Source organism: Spermophilus citellus (genome assembly GCF_964194105.1).
Source record: "Spermophilus citellus genome assembly, chromosome: 15".
NCBI lineage: Eukaryota > Metazoa > Chordata > Mammalia > Rodentia > Sciuridae > Spermophilus > Spermophilus citellus.
The window spans coordinates 78,334,995-78,350,982 of record NC_138195.1 but is presented as its reverse complement, the minus strand read 5'-3'; the positions used below and the strand labels follow the sequence as shown (position 1 = coordinate 78,350,982).

Below are 15,988 nucleotides of genomic sequence, written 5' to 3'. Positions count from 1 at the left end.
TACCATTAAAATTTACTTTCAAATTGTACATTCCATTAGTTTTTAGTATATTCCCAGCATTGATCAGGCAACCATTACCAGAAGTTTCTCATCTAGTTCCAGAACTTTTTCATCACTCTAAAAGAAAACCCAATATTCATCAAGCTGTTATTGCTCCTTATTTCCCTCTGCCCTAGTTCTAATCTTCTATCTCTATAGATTTACCTATTTCAAACATTTCATATAAATGGAACCATATAATATATGATCTTCTTGTATCTGGCTTCTTTCACTCAGCATAATGTTTAGAATGTATCAGTAATGCATTGCTTTTTATGGCCACATAATATTCTATTGTATGATTATACCACATTTATTTCTCCACTCATCACACGCTAGATATATAGACTGTTTCCACTTTGGGGCTATTATGAGTAATGCTATTATGAAAAATGGTATACAAAAAACCAGTTTCCATATTCTCTTGAGTATATAGCTAGCAGTAGAACTGTTGGTTCATAATGATAACTGTGAGTTACCATTTTTAACCATCTTAACTCTGAGGAACAGCCAAATTGTTCCATTTACAGTCATATACATTTTTAAAGGACAGTGACAGCACTTTTTATTTTCACATTTTGATTAGAAGCAAATTGTTTTATCCCCAGAGGAACTAAAGATTTACTTTGGGCTAAGTATCTTTAGAAGTTAAAATAAATTCAGCCAGGCACGATAGCACACATCAAACCTGCAACTGAGTAGGCTCAGGCAGGAGGATCACAATTTCAAAGCCAGACCTGGCAAGTTAGCGCGACCCTATCTCAAAATTTAAAAAATGAAAAAAGGACTGGGGATGTGGCTCAGTGGCTAAGCATCCTTGGGTTCAATCCCCAGTACCAAAAGAAGTATTACTCAAAAAAAAAAAAAAAAGGAGGAAATTAACATCTCTCAAGTTTATATAGTCAGTCTACAACTATGTCAACTCACAACAACTTCCAAATAGATGCTTAGTAGACATTTCACACTTTATGTGTCTTAAACCAAACTCCTATCCTCTCCCATTCCCCAAATAGCTCCTCCTGCAGACTTTTGCCTAGGCCCCAAACATTGGTGTAAAGCTCAATTCCTCTCCCTCACATAATACCCCCTTATCCCAGTCAGAAAATCTGGTTGGCCCTATCTTTAAAATACATCCAGAATCTAATAAAATACACCATCTTTCACAACCTTATTGCATTGGCCTCCTGAATAGTCTCCTTGGATCCACACTTGCTTATTATAGGTTAGTCTTAAAATATAGTCAAGATTATCCTTTTAAAATGCATATCAGATTGTGAAACTACTCAGTTCAAAGTCAGCCAGGGACTTCCCATTACCCTTTCCTCATTCTGTTTCATCCATACTGTTAAGCCCAGGCCTTAAGGATGTTGGGTTTGTTGCTCTGCCTGCAATGATCTTCTGTCAGATATTCACATATGTGCTCTAAATTTGCAATTACCCCCAAATATTCCTTTTATCTTCCCTGCTCTATATTTCTCCTTAACATTTATCACCAATGTAACATATACTTCACTTACTTATTTCTATCTACTACTAAAAATATAAAATCCATTAGGGCAGAAGGTTTGTCTACTTTGCTTATTACTGAATTCTCAGCACTTAGAACACAACCTGGCACATAAATGCTTGATGAGTATTTGTTAAATGAACAAATGAGCAAATGAAAGAATCAAGTTGCTCAAAAAAAAAAAAAAAAAAGCAAGAGAGATAAACAGAAGTCAGAGAAATATTTTTGAGGAAATAACATTACTAAACATAATAAATAAAGTCAGTATGGGAGTAAAAAGCACCATTTCTGGAAAATTATGCCATAATGTTTCTACAGTTTGCTTTAGCAATACTTGCTATCCTGGTTCATTATTTCTGGAAAGGATCTCTCCATTGCCAAGGGACCTTAGCTTGTGAAGAAATGGGAGTTGATAAGTTCTTGGAGTGCTGATGTCCTTCTCTCAGTTGCCACATATATAGAGCCAAGGGCTTTCATGACATTTGCCTTCTATTAGACCCATTTCCAGATTCTTCACCCTGTTCAATCTAAGTGTCCAGGCCATCTTCTGACCAAAACCACTAGATGGTGAAATTCATCTTCTTTGGAAGTACAAGTACCTTCAAGCTGAAATTAATCTTAAATATAATGTTTCACAACCTCTCATATATTTTATATACAGCAAACTAAAATAAAAAAGAAAGTTACTTGATCAAAATGTCTTGAATAGTGTAAGTATTTTTCAAATAGTAAACAATGAATGTGACCAAGTTTGAATTTCACAATTCACTTTGAAACAAATTCTTTTTTTTTTTAGAGAGAGGGAGGGAGGGAGGGAGAGAGAGAGAGAGAATGAATTTTAATATTTATTTATTTTTTTTTAGTTTTTGGCAGACACATCTTTGTTTGTATGTGGTGCTGAGGATCGAACCCGGAGCTGCACGCATGACAGGCGAGCGCGCTACCACTTGAGCCACATCCCCAGCCCTGAAACAAATTCTTGAAAATTTGAACACAGTATTATTTTATGAAAACTTTAAATAAAAATGGTTATATCTCATAATTTCAACAACTTAATTCATAAACTCATCATCTACATATTAGTTTTAGAAACTATAAAAGACACTGACAGACCTAAACTCAGCAAAGTAAATAATGGGCAAATAGATTTACAAAAAACTCTTCCCCAGAGGAGACTTTCCTTGTCTAGTGTTAGAAATGATGAGTCCTAAAGTCTTAATTCTAATTCTCCTAAGTATTATTAGTTTCAACAAAGCTTTATAAGAATGTCCCTACAAACCACACATTTTCATGTGCAGTTTAGTGAGAGCACTGTTAAAGTCTACACAATCCTGACCACCATTCCACCAACCTCTCCCTCCCACCATATTTTAATATACCTCCTAGGGAGGTGAGTCCCTGTCACTATTACAGGAAAAATGTACATTTTAACCTCCAAGTGCCTGACAGTGGGAAGAGAATGTGCACTGCTATTATAAACTATTTTTCCCATTTTGCTACAGGAAAAATAAAAGTTATTTTCATGGGCAGTGATTTCTCACCAAAATCCTTTCCATACTCTATCTAGTGAAACTCTAACCTCCCTTCAAGGTCCACCCTTGTTCTTCTTTTCTGGGAGGCCTATTCTGACCATTCTATCTTTGATACTCTTTACTTGGTCAGTTGATATATTGCATTTGTTTTCTGTACCTGCCATTTGGCTTTTATAACACACTGGCATGTAACATCTTTTGTATTGTGGGTCTTAGTTTTCCTTTCCTATGTTTGACAGGAAAGGAAAGTCAAAATCCCAAGGAGTTATGTATTATATGATATTATATGATAAAGAACAAAGCCTGTGGCATGTGAAGCAATTCACTTCATGGATCAATAAACTTTTCTTGTGTTTTAAGTTAATAAAATAGCAAAAGAAACAAATAATATAGAAAAATCAAACAGAAAACACTGAAAGTCCATCTCCTATATATATCCTAATTCTAGTGAAATCTATTTATCTATTTGACCACCTACCTCAAGAAAAAAAAAATTTTCTAGTGAAGGCAGAAATATTCTGATTTTGGTTCAATTCTTCTGTGCAGTCACCACCAAGAATAAGCTTAACAGAACCGGCCATATATTCTAGTGTTTAAAGGCATAAGTCCTGAGCTCAAATCTTGGCTATGCCATTTATTAACCATATGATCTTGGGCAAGTTTATTCACCAAATTTCAGATAACGTACATAGTATTTAACATGATCATTGGCAAGATGTGCATTGTGTGTTGCTAGTGATTGAACCCAAGGCCTTGTACATGCTAGGCAAACATTCTACTACCAATGAGCTACCCAGGCACCCAAGAAAGGTTGAGAAAGATATTAAGTAATAAAGATATAACAATCAAGGATATTCTTACAGTCATAATTTCAAATCTTCCTTTCAATTCATATTATCAAAGTTCCTTCTTGTCTGGCTCTGACAGGCCTATTCCAAGTACCTTAAAACTCCACTCAACTATATCTGGTCTTATCACTTCTAGTTCTCTATCCATGGCTACTACCACAGGAACTTTCTGGAAAACAGGAAAAGAAAACAACAAAAACCCAGGAGACTACTAGCATACACCAAAACAATAACATAATCAATTTAAAACAGTGAATTCACTCAAGTAGGAATCACTGTCTTAGAAACTTAGACAAAGAAAAAGGGCAAGAAGGAAAAAAAACACACACACAAAATATTCAACTACTCCATTATTGTCTGCGGCCATCAATAGCCAGACCTACTAATGAAAAATGCCTCATTAAAATAATTTTCTTTACTGCTTAATTTAATAATGATTTCATCATTGCTAGACTGTTTTTAATATAAGTCCCAACAACTTCTTAAGGTTTCTCCTTTCCCATGCATTCCAACAAGTGCTAAGTTAGTTCTTCATCATGTGTTTAGGCCTCCTGCTGGGAAACATAATTAAAATTAAGCAGGCAACAATTCCACTTGGTACTAAGATTCTTTCAAATCCTCCAAATGAGGCTGGGCCTGGTTTCACCAGGAATTGGCTAAGAGTTCTGACAGGAAAACTTAGGGGCTGCTCAACTTGATGCTGGTCATTCAGTAGATGGCACTCTTCCCTCTGAACCCAAGTTAAACAAGCTGTAAGAAGCATGCACTAATATTCAGATGTGATAAAAAGCAGGGATTTTGTCTTCAAAGCACTTAACTGATAATCACAATCCCTTCAGAAGTGCATTCATCAAAAGCTGATGCAAAAGCTAGACACTTAAAAAGAACCCAAGAAAGTTCAGATTATCATAGGATACCAAATATAATATAAAATCACCTAACTCAATGATTATCAAGTAATTAGCTTCTTAGAGCCTCTATGATGTCAAATAAATACACCTTTTATTCATGAATAAAAGGTTCCTTCCCTGTTCCATTCTACCATAGCAGTCACAGTGGCTAGTGACCAGATCCTTATCCATTGCACATTTTTCATTAGGTGTCTAATGATAAAGAGTATTTACAGAACTAAGATTTTATCATTATCAATATTCACTTAGACAAATGAGGGATGTACTACTTTCAACATTCTGATCAAAAATGATTTTTGAGGGGCTGGGGCTGTAGCTCAACGGTAGGGTGCTCGCTTAGCACATTCGAGGCCCTGGGTTCGATCCTCAGCACCACATAAAGATAAATAAATAAAATAAAGGTATTATGTCCAATTACAACTAAAAAGTAAATATAAAAATGATTTTTGATAAACAGATTCAACATTTTAATGCAAAAATCACTGCAGATCTAGTTTTACAAAAAAAGAATGTTTAAAGCAATATAAATTTCTGATTCACTTATAATATGTACTTTACTCTAACACAGAATGACTCCCAAATATTAGGTGATGAGTAAGGTTCCTCATCTTCTGTTTCAGAGAGTTTTCTTTGAAATTTAAAATTCAAACAATTGTGGAGATGGAAGAAAATTCCTTCTAGTGCAATTTCCAATAAAAGCCAACTTTTCAGCAATCAGATAGGAATTGCCTTAAAAATTCTCCCTTTCTCTAGGAGAGACAACATTGTTCTGATGGTGAGTCATCAGAGAAAGACAAAGTAAGAGGAACATACCATTTTAAAGTTACCAAAAAAAAAAAAAAAAAAAAAAAAAAAAGTTGGAAGTGGGAATAAGGTATAAGAACAATGTATCAACTTCATTTTCAATCTCTTTTCCCTTTCTACCACCCATCTAGGCCGCTAATCCTGAACAGCAAAGACACCTTTTACTCATCCAAGCCACTTAGGATCATTCCCAACTCCACCTGAGCTCTCACCATTGTCCTTCCCCAAATACTTCCTAGATATTAAAAGGCTGACCTTATAGAATCTTTTTCTCATGGACTAATAAGGGCAAATGAGAGTAGATAAGATAATGTGGGTGGCAGTTGCTGGCTCTAATTTCTGAAGGATTAAAAGGAGAATGTTTTTAAAAGTCCCTAGGGAGGCCCTGAGCCCCAAATATACTTCTTTAGATCTACCAAATGAGCCCAATTATCTTCTCCATGAGGAAGCTGAGTAAACCGCCCCTCTTTTTTTATTTTTTGCTATGGCATTTAGTCATTCCAGAAGATCAAAAAATGACAGGATGAGACAACTGTATGGAAAAGGAAAAAGGAAATGCTGACCTTGAACAGGATGAACTGAGCCACTGTGGTAGAACATAACAGAAACATTGCTGATGGCGATGAATTAAAGACATAAACCAAGGCCCCCCGATACTGAAAAATTCAGCACTTCTCTAAACTGACTGCTTTCTACACTGTTGGATTCCAACTCCCTAGCAGGGAATCAACAAATAGCCATGGGAACTGAATTAAAACAAGTTAACTCACACCTGCACTATCCTTTCCCCTGCCATCCACAGAAGTAGTACATCACTGGTGGTGGGGAGTGGAAGACTACAAGGTAAATTTTAAAGGGGATGAGAGTTAAAAGTAATAATGATTTCATGTTTGTTACCAGCAGATAGGTTTTGATCTTGCCTAATCCAATGCTTGCCTTGATATCTATTTGCCTTAAACTATAATGTGAGCATTAAGATTATTTAATCATAATTATCTATATATTAATTATACTTTTTGAGACACTGGTTTGAAAGATATTATGTTATTATCCATAAATTTCTCAAAAGTACTTTATCCCTTGGCTAGTTGTGGGAAACACTAGGTATAGCCACTGCAAAAAAAAAAAAAAAAAAAAAAAGAGCATCATAACCTGAGATTCAAACTGAAGTCCTGTTTGAAGAAGCAGCAATCTTAAATGCTAGCTAATGTACTACCTATACACCAATTATCCTCGGGCCTGTTTCAGGGAATTTGAAACAAAGAAGTTTCAAAGTTCATCTTCTATCAGTGAGCCTAGTGCTTCTGACTAAGCTTTAAAACCAACTTTGAAAAAAGTATATGTGTTGGCAATATGGATCTGTGTGACATCAGGTAAACGCTCAATTTATATCTAACCTCATCAAAAAGGTAAAACCATATGCTGAAGTCTATATATCTTGTACAATAACTGTTCAGTTTTTAGCATAGTTAAGACTAGTCTATACTATCTTCTCAAGAAGCAAACTTGTAAGAACTGTAAGCTTTATCAAGTTAAAGATAGGTTTCAGCCATTTTAAACCTTTTGGTGATCCTGGTACTATTTGGACTATGACAGACAATTCTGAAAGTCATATTGATTCTTTGAGGTTTCTAGGATTCTCTTCATTAATAGTAGTAAGTAATGTCCTAGAAGACTGAAAGAGATCATTAATACAGCTTTTCAAACATTCAACCAAAAATAGTATAGGGAAACAAAAGATTCTGATTCTTATTATCTGTGCTACCATCTAAGTTAAATGGTATTTCATTCAAATATCTTTTCAACTGCACAAGTAATTTAATTTTGAACCTCTCTGAGACTTGATCAGCTATAAAAAGCAATATTATTAAAACACATAAGAAATAAACTAAAAGCCCACAAAACTTTTTCTTCTTCAATACTTTTGAAAAAAATTGTTGGTACTTAGTAGATATTTGCTGAATGAAGGCCAGATAAATTACTTTTAATCTACCTGAAAGGAACATAATCCCCCAAGTACTACAGTCACACATACATAGAGCCAAATACGCAAGTATCCATAATTAGCTAGCTACTGCTAGAGAAAAATAATAATTACAGTAGTTCCTCCTTATGCAAGGGGTTACATTCCAAGACCCCAGTGTATACCTGAAGTGGCTGATAATACCAACCAAACTCTATGTGTACTGTTTTTTCCTATATATACATAGAATAAAGTTTAACTTATACACTAGAGAATAATAATAACTAATACTAAAATAAAACAAATATAACTATATACTGTAATAAAAGTTATTTAAAACGTATAAATTATTTATTTCTGGAATTTCCTATTTAATATTTTTGGTGTGAAGTTGACCATGGTAGCTAAAACTGCAGAAAGCAAAACTGTGGATAGAGGACGGGGGTGGGCTGTATTCATCTAAGAGAAACTTTTTCCTTTCAAGCCATAGTCATTGAAAGACTTTTATCTTGAATATTAGAGAGAGGATTCTTGATAAATCCAACCCATAATAGTAAAACTTTGAGATTGTCTTGGCTTTTGGTCAACAGAATTTAATCTCTGGCAGAACCTGAAAGACCTCATAAAGTTTTACCTATAAACACTGTGGCATGAACCCTAAGTTCAAATGATAAAGCATTATCATAAGAGACAAGAAATAAAATATTAAGGCACTTATTTTGAAACTCAGTTACATGCATGACAGGGTCTGTATGAACAATTAATTTCAAATTAGCTTTCAGTAATTTAAAATAAGTTCACATTAAAAGAAGAGGAACATTGTTGATTAGACATTTAGTTTTATTATTCAAACTCTACATATTAATATTTTCAAACTAATGTGACTCAGCACTAAATATTAATTATAGCAAAAAAGTTTTTAGTGTGAGAGATTAGCAACCTACACCTTCAAGACAGCTTATGCATTTTTTATTTTTTATTCAATGTGTTTTTAGGCATTTTTCTCTTTTATTACATTTCACTCTATATTGTTAGCAATAGATATCAGCTATCTACAATAATTCTAAACATAACAAAATAGCTCTGAATTTGTTAAATTTGCTTGATAAATCAACTAAAATGGTGAAGCAGCAAAACTCTGTACCATGAGAAATGTGAGTGACAAAGTGTAAGCCACAAGTTACATCTTTTCATTTAGTCACATTTAGTTTAGGAAGTAATTCAGGTGGTACTTAGAGCAAATTTAAGTTAAAATTCACCTCAGGTCCATATGGTCTTGGTACTCAGAAGGAAGACTGGACCTATTAATTTAATGCAGAACCAACAGGCATTAGTGGCCCCCCTGGGCCGTTTGGAGTCCTATACACCCAAGTTTAAAAAAAAACAAAAACTTAATATCTTTAAAAATTAAAAGATAGTACAGGGGCTGGGGCTGGGGCTCAGTGGTAGAGCACTTGCCTAGCATGTGTGAGGCACTGGGTTCGATTCTCAGCACCACATATAAGTAAATGAATAAAATAAAGGTCTACACATCTAAAAAAAATATTAAAAAAAAAAGATAGTATACTCTGGCTGGGGTGATAGTTCAGTAAGTAGAGTGCTTACCTCACTTGCGTGGGGCGTTCAATCCTCAGCACCACATAAAATAAATAAATAAAAATAAGGATATTGTTTCCATCTACAACTAAAAAAATTAAAAAAAAAAAAAAAAAAAAAAGCATACTCTAGCCCAAACTCAAGCATGGTAGCTAAACACATGTTGTATGTATCAAAAGAATTCTCTTCTTGGGGCTGGGGATGTGGCTCAAGCGGTAGCGCGCTCCCCTGGCATGGGTGCGGCCCGGGTTCGATCCTCAGCACCACATACAAACAAAGATATTGTGTTTGCCGAAAACTAAAAAAAAATCTAAAAAAAAAAAAAAAAAAAGAATTCTCTTCTAAAGTCAAAAAGGGACTAAATTTACTGCAGATTAATCACTAACCTTCAGATTTAAGCACAACCTGGTGATATTATTAATATGAGTGTGTGGATGAAAAGGACAAGTGAAGATAGTAATCTTGGCACTACTGTCAAGACCTTTTCATTGATTTCCATGACCACTAGTGAAATAGCAGCAGGGCCCAGTTGTTACATGGGCTTACTCTTGAGCCAGACAAGGTTCCGAAACAGCAAGGTACTTAACCTCTCCATGCCTCTGTTTAATCACTGGGTTGTTGGGAGGATTAAGTAAATTAAATCATGTAAAACCCTTAGAATAGTGCCTGGCACAGATGTAAAACAAATAAATATTGGCTATTACAAATATTTGCTGTCTTCAATGCTGGGTAGCATGATAGTAACTATCTTCAAAAAGATGTCATTTAAAAAAAATGTAATTTCCTATACCAATGATGGTAAATATATCAAGCACTTACTGAGTACAAGCTCTATTCTAAGCAGTTTACATATAACTAAGGTTCTTATATGATTATTGCCTAGCATTCTACAAATGCAGTTTATAGAGTTTGTTCTCTAGTGCTGGGTTTTCATATTTTTACCTGATTTCTTCCCTTGGCAGAAATGCTGCTTCTTTCATGATGACATATGTGTGCTGCCCAGTACTGCTAACCCACTGCTCTAAGATAGGAGATTAACCAGCTAACTACCTGTAGGCTAACATGTGACAAAAGCATGGGAGATTATTTTGGGAAGCCTCACAAACTTCAGAAGTTAGACATTACCCTGTATCTAGGTTTTAGAATTGTGTGTTTACCAAACATTTCCTATTACATGTAAAAACTGCAACATACCATGACTCATATCCAAATACTTCCAGAACTCCTAAAATTATGTTCAATATTTAAAATACATACACTACTATTTTTTCTTTGAAAGAAATTTTACCAACATGCCAGCACTTTATGTCAACTTTAAATTAGTACAGATTGAACTCTTATCTTCAGAGAAATGAATTAAATGTAGCTAACGTGACCTCTTTTTTCCCCTGTCCTCCCCCAGTAAAATTAATCTCTTCAATTTAAGTAAAAGAAAACGAGTTAGAGTGCAAGGGTAATGCAATTGAGACATAGATATGAAATCTTTTTACAAATGCTCCCAAAGTAGCTTGCCCCTATAAATGAGTCAGTAACTTACCATAATTACACAAATTTGTTTACTAGTTAAGTACCTTAATTTAAAAACGACAAATTACTCTTATTCTTTTTAACAGTGCTTTCTAGAAGTCTCCTAAAGACAAAATCAGGATGTACCCAGCACAAAGTAGGCAACCATTTCATACTGCTAAATCTAAAATGTCACATAATTCAATGTAAATATGCACACACGTTCATGTAGCTGGTCCCAGGTCCCAGAATCTTATTAACTCCTTCAACATCACATATAATCTTCACTATAAAGCCTCTTGGTTCACTCAAATCCCATACCACTCTAGAAGGTCAATTGCAACAGCACATGTGCCAAGGTGGTTTTCCTTACACTCCCATTTTAAACGGGCACATACTTGCAATTAAATCTCTGCAACAAAAAGTTCACCCGAGACCATTCTTGTCATTTTAATAGAGGTCCAGATTACTCCACCTGTGGTCCTGCCTTAGCTATATTTGTATTCCTCCAAAAAGGCTGAACAAGCCCCAGACGCGAGCAAACCAGATCTGCGGCCAACTCTGCTTGTCATCCCGGGCAGGAAGCTCAACCTAACATGTATGTTCGTAGGGGTGGTGTGTTTGTGTTTGTGTGTGTGATGGGGAGTGGGGACGCGGACTGGAGAAAAAGGTGACTGAACACTTTTTAAATGAGGAGAAGAAATCCAAACAAATCAACACTCCCTCCTTTTCTCCACCTCTTCCAAGCGCGGGAACCTCCCACCCTCCTGGTGCGCACCTTCGGGGTTTAGAGGCCCGGGTCCCCAGGGCCTCGGCAAGCACAGGGTTTTACAACTCCCGCCCTCCCCGCAAAGAAGCCAGAGGACGCCGGGGAGAACCGGGCCCACGCCGGGGAGAACCGGGCCCACTCCGCGGCGCCCCTCCGCCGCACACAGCTCCCCGGGACCTCCCCCGCAGGTACGCCCCTCTCCGCCCGCGCGGCGGTCCCATTCCCGCCCCCAAAGAGAGGTTCACCTGAGGCTGCAGGGACAGCCAATAGGAAGTCCCCGCCCGCGCGAACCCCCGCTGGTGTCCCCCGCAGCCAGCCCCGGCTTGGGCGCCTGAGTCCCGGCCCGGAGGAGGGGCGGAACCACGGAGCCTCCACTCCCCGCAGGATTACCTCGCAGCTCGCAGCCGGCTTTGTGCGGCTTCTTCTTCTCCGCCAGCCGCCACCGGCTGCAGCGGCCACCGGATCCCCGCAGCCGCCTCTTAAGAGCCGCACGGCTCCAGAGGGAAGGGCAGCGGGACGAAGAGGGGGGCGTGAGGAGGGAGGGACTGAATGCCCAGCTCAGGGCAGCAGGAAGCGGCGACACCTGGGTCGCCGATGCCTCTAGCTTTCGCTGTTTTAAAATATATAATTAAAAACTCCTCCTCTCCCTCCCGCCCCTCGCCCTGGCGACCGTTACCGGCTGGCTGCTCGCGCTTTGGCGGGACTGGCCGAGCTCCCCCCCCAGCGTCCCTTGGCCCCGCCCCTTAAGGCCCCGCCCCAAGCACATCTCACTCCGCCCCACAGGCCCGCCCTTCAAGGCCCCCCGAGCGCCCCTGACTCCGCCCCTCGGCCTCCAAGCATTCTAGCTCCACCTCCTGTAGGTCCTGCCCCTGACGGGCCCTGGCTCTCTCTGACCCCGCCCCTCGCGCCCCTCACACGCTTTGGTCCCGCCTATCGCGGACCCCTGTGGGGCCGCCCGCTCCGCGTCCGTGCAGCTGCGGTGGTGGGGGCCTAGAAGCTCTGTAGCCCCGAGGGCCTATTGCGGGGCGGCTGCCTGGCGCCTCTACAACGTCTTTCTCTGGCTGTGCAGCTGCGTTCCGCGGCCGGAGGGGGAAACGACCCCGACGGAAACCAGACCGCGAGCTGGAGGAGGGGAGCCTCGGAAATGTCTCCCGCCCTAACCTGAACTAACTCCCCAGCGACTTTCGAGGTTGAGCAGCAGCTTTTGGATTGTGCCTTTGCGCCGCCCACACTGACTGCTGGGTCTCCATGGGGAGGCCACTGCTAAAGTTCGACCTCCGCACGCCCCCCATAGGAGGGTCCTGGATTTTCTTAGCACATTTGCCTTTGGAGGCGATCCCCCCACACTCGCACGCACACACACACCCAACCACTCAGGGGCTGAGAGACGGCTGTCTCAGTTCTTAGTTTGGACCTGTCGAGAGTCTTCACGGTTTGGCCCCTCGCCTGGTAACCTTAAGAGAGCTGACCTCTGAGAGGTCAAGGCGCCGGCCGCCAGCAGCTTTCAAAATGAATTCGAGACCGGGCAAACTTTGCAACAATTGCAGGGCTGGGGATCCATCCACAGGTGACACGGCCGCCCACCCCCGCCACGGAGACACGTTTGTCACCCCCAACCTGTTCTCGAAATAGACCTCCCCACAGCGCACACTTTTCTCTGCCACCCACGACTTGCATATCCCTCCTGCACACGTCCTCACCCGCAAGCACACCCCTCAGAGCGCCATTCTAGTGATTCATGGTCCCTTGGGTCAACCCCACCCTAATACACACAACAAACTTCAATCCCCACCCTTATCTCTCGTCGTTTCCAAGGCACTGGCGACAGTCCATTTCATTTCCTTCCTCATCTGCAGACTCTTCCCCCTCAAATACCTCTCACCATCCCCCTCATCTTCATCCCCTCCTTCTTCCCTAAAAAATGTGTTAATTAAAATGTAGTTTCCTCTTCCCACATATGAAGTGTGGAAAAATGAATCTGGGCACAAGCTGTGATTCATTTATGCTCATTTTCTCTCTCCACTGGACTAAGGCACTAAGGTTAATAGAAATTTTATTCTACCACCATCTCCTATTTTTTTTTCTAATCTGACCATGCCTTCATATTTTTAAATACTCCTAAACAACCGCGGGGAAGACTTCCGAGTTTGGGGGAGAAAACAATATTTAGAAAATGCTCAGCCTGTCATTTTATTTGGCATTTAAAAATATCTGCAGTATTTGTGAGAGATACTGGGAGTGGCTGGATGTTTTCTTGCATTTAAAAAGAAAAAAATGAAAAGCTTTTCATGCATCATGGTTAGCCTTTTTATGAATAGCAAAAATTTTTAAAAAGTATACTAAGGGCACACATATCAGATAACAGTCTCCACAAAACGGGGCTTTCGCCAGTCACAAATCTAGACCCCATCACCATCAAAGGAAGACAAATTCACATAATGATTGTAAGCTTGTCTAATGAACAATCTTGCACAATCAGTCCCTTTCCCACAAGGATTTTTGAGCAAAATGGATAAAAGATCTGCTTACCTGAAGATCCTAAGCTTCCTTGAGTGCAGGGTTGAGGACGTGTGTGTCTGTCTTCGGTTCTGTAGGTGTGGATTCTGCAGTGCTGCACAGACACTCACTGCAGCCTTGGACCAGCGGCAGCAGCGGCGCGGCGGCGGCGGCGGCGGCGGCGGCGGCAGCAGCAGCGGCAGCAATAGCAGAAACAGCAGCAACTGCTGCTTGCTTCTCCCAAGGCTGAGTAGTAAAGTGTGTGACTTAGTAGAGACTCCACAATTACCATTAGGCGCCTGCTTTATAAGAGAGGAGGCGGAATCTTTCTAAAAGGAATGGGTTTTGTTTTTCCTCTCCACTATTGCTTCATAAGAGGCAGAAAGGGTGGAATCAGGGAGTTTTTTAGACTGAGTAAAGCAATACAGCTGTGGGAGGTCAAGGTTAAAATTAACTGGGTGACCAAGGGACAGAGGCACCGATTTTAGGGTGAGTCAATGAAACGCTAGAAGCACTAGTTTTAAAGAACCCTTCTAACTTCCAACATTGGGCTTAATAGCAAAACTAAAGCCACGTGCCTTGAAATTGATTTGCAACTTTTGTTAATATTTAATTTCTAAGTACGGTGCTAAAATAACTATAGAAAGGGAGGCTATTTGGTACTTAATACAACAATGGAAAGAATGATAAAATACAACTCATTTATGTAAGGGGAGCAATGAATTCAAGTCCTACTAACACCCATAAGCATACCTGGAGTTTCAGTGATGCCAGAAATAGAAAACATATTATTGGGGCTGGGGATGTGGCTCAAGCGGTAGCGCGCTTGCCTGGCATGCGTGCGGCCCGGGTTCGATCCTCAGCACCACATACCAACAAAGATGTTGTGTCCGCCGAAAACTAAAAAATAAATATTAAAAAAAAAAAATATATATATTATTGAAAATTTTCAGTTTTACTCATGTGTTATAAAAATCACAGTATTTATTTTAAAAACATCTAAAATAATTTTAGAAAATGATTGCAGAGTACTATTATTTCAGTATCAATTCAAAGGCCAGCAAAATTAAGAAACTCATGTGACTTAGCTTACTTTAAAGCAGGCAGATCTATTAGGAACTATTAAAATGCGTTGTGTCCACATATGAATTTAAATTGTAACTGCAAATTTTATTTTTAATCATATCCTTGATTTACACACTGAATATCTGTGACTTTTTTTCCCCATAGGTGAATGTGGAGGTGTGGTCTAAAAATATGACTAGAGAAAAATATGAAAAATATTCTGCCATTGATTTTTTTTTTTTTTTGGCACAGCCTTTGGTGATTACCTGAATAGTCTTAAGCAAGTAACAAACCTTACTTGGTTCTTACATTCTTATTTTGTAAAATGTGGAAGTTGGATTCAAATTTCCCAGGGCCCTTTAACATTCCAAAATACTGTGGTTTTATGACATTCGCATGTTTATATTTTTGTTATTTAATGCAAATATGCCCCACTCTAAATTATCAAAAAATGTAGATTAAAATTAAACCTGTATTTAAATGTACAACCAGGGTTTGTTATTCACTACTATTCTGAAGTTATTTTGTAAATCAAATAATCACTTTGTAAAGTAAATAAACTTAATTTTATCTGAATTATGATTGTATACCCGACTATGACAAATTTTCCTAAAGTAGAACTCCACTGTATTGTTAAGGCTACTGGTTGACTGGAACACTATGAGGTTCATTAAATATACAGAAACAGTTTTTAAAAATACTTTATTAGTTGTTGATGGACCTTTATTTATTTATATGTGGTGCTGAGAATCAAACCCAGAGCTTCACACATGCTAGGCAAGCACTCTACCACTGAGCCACAACCCCAATCCCTAATTGAAACATTTTTTAACTGGAGCATCAATGGATGGCAGAGTTGAAACCGATTTTAGAGCTCATCTACTACAAATGTGTAATTTTACAAGTAGAAAACATGGCAGCCCAGAGAAGCAAAATGGGACAGTGTTAGGGA

The 15,988-nt window shown here is 39.0% G+C and overlaps 1 protein-coding gene across 6 annotated transcripts in view; it reads right to left on the bottom strand.

The window, feature by feature from the left end:
• Window positions 1-14,209, bottom strand: part of ADD3 (adducin 3) — a 119,382-nt gene extending 105,173 nt beyond the window's left edge. Inside the window, exon 1 of one of the 6 annotated variants that reach the window (XM_081268533.1) lies at window positions 14,005-14,209. The gene's annotated coding sequence lies outside the window, so the exon portion shown is untranslated. The other 5 variants (XM_081268532.1, XM_081268539.1, XM_081268535.1 and 2 more) reach the window with 5 other exon arrangements.
• Between the last annotated feature and the right edge of the window lie 1,779 nt (window positions 14,210-15,988).